Source organism: Chrysochloris asiatica, unplaced genomic scaffold (assembly GCF_000296735.1).
Source record: "Chrysochloris asiatica unplaced genomic scaffold, ChrAsi1.0 scaffold00059, whole genome shotgun sequence".
Classification (NCBI taxonomy): domain Eukaryota; kingdom Metazoa; phylum Chordata; class Mammalia; order Afrosoricida; family Chrysochloridae; genus Chrysochloris; species Chrysochloris asiatica.
The window spans coordinates 10,610,486-10,612,438 of record NW_006408577.1 but is presented as its reverse complement, the minus strand read 5'-3'; positions in this window follow the sequence as shown (position 1 = coordinate 10,612,438).

The window sequence follows — 1,953 nt, the reverse complement described above, 5'->3', positions numbered from 1 at the left end:
ATACATTTGAGTTATGGTGTTGGAGAATATTAAAATTACTATGGACTGCCAGAATAACAAACAAATCTGTGTTGGAAGAAATACAGTCAGAATACTCCTTAGAAGCCAAGATGACAAGACTTTGTCTGTCATACTTCAAACATATTATCAGGTGAAACAGGTCCCTGGAGAAGGATATCATGCTTGGTAAGGTGGAGGGTCAGCAAAAAGAGGAAGACCCCCAATGAGATAGGCTGGCACAGTGGCGGTAGCAAGGGCTTAAGTGTAACAACAGTTGTTAGGACTGGGCTGTGTTTCATTCTGTTGTACACAAGGTTGCTGCGAATAAGAACTGACAAGATGTCACCTAAATATAATCACAAATATCTACATTTTTAGACAGCATCTTCACTTAATCACCATAGGTATGTCAAGTAACACATCAAAGAGTAAACTTTTGAATGTTCATGCACACTTGCTCCATCACAAAGGAACCCGATCTCATATCATGAAATGGCAACATCATTTACTCAGGTTTAAGTCCAAAGCCTTATAATAATCTTTGATTCTTCTTCTTTGTTCATATTCAACATAGAATCCAAAAACAAGTATTATCAGTTATATTTTCAAAATGTACATCAAATGAAAGACATTACCATCTTCATAAATACTTTCTTTGTCCATCACAATTAGTTCTTTCTTGAATTACTATAAGAAGTTTTAGACTTTCCAAAAACATGCACGTTTGTTCCCATTTCAGGGCCTATGCAATGAAAATTCCTATGACTAGAATGTCCTTTCTTTCAGTATATAATCATAGTTCATACTCTCATTTCACTCAACTTTCTATTAAGTGTAATTTCCTCAGACAGACATTTCCTGACAATCCTATATACAGCAAATTCTGTTGATTTCTGTGTTCTAAATATGGTAGATTGTTTCCAAAGGCAGATTTAGTAACCACTCACATTGTTTCTGGAGTCCTGGTGTGGCACTGTGGGTTAATGCACTGGACTGCAAAGTAGGTTTGAACTGCAAGGTTAGTGGTTCAAGTTCACCAGCCGCTCCTTGGAAACCCTATACAGGGCTACTATGGGTCAGAACCGACTTGAAAGCACTTAACAACAACAACACAGTGTGTATGACCCCTTTAGCACTGTAATTTTGCCACTCTGTCCAATCAAAAGGTAAAATGATGTCCCCTTCTTTTAAAACTAGATTGGCCTTTTGTCTTTGGCCACTATCATATGGAAATTATATTCATACTGACCTGAAAACTTCGGAAATAGGAGCTTTTCTTTGGCTCTCTAAGAAGATAGTTATTGTGTTAAGAAACTCAGAGTAGAATGCTGAATGATGAAAGGCCACAGTGAAAGAGAAAAAGCACATGGAGAAGAGGTGCCTTCACCAGCAGTAAGTACCAAGATCCTGAGCAGATATATAAAGCCATCATGGACATTCCAGCCTAAACCAAGTTCCCTACTTGAGTATATTCACAAAAATAAACTCAGCCAATATTTCAAAAATGTTTTTCTTGACTTTAGATAACATTTAAAGTCTAAACAATTATCCACTCTGTTCACAAATAATTAGAATACAGCAATATTAAAAGAGACTTTACTGGGGAGTATAGATATTTTAATCCATAGGAATGCATTACAAAAAAATGTATTGTGAAATATGAGTGATATGAAACTCTTTTCTTACACCTAAAAAATACTGTGCAATCAGAACTGTCAAGTATTTCATTATATTAACATCAAAAAGAAGATAAATAAAATGTTTGACAGATATGATAGAAATGCAAGTATTCAAAATATCAAGTGATCTTGTATCAAATGAAAAAAATCTTAAAGAACTTTTTTTTTTTAACTTTATTGCCATTTTGTGTCCACTTGATGGGGTCAGGATGCACAGTGGTTTGGTAGTTGTCATTTAGTTATCCTCCATACTGGTAAGAGAACTAATAGTAGG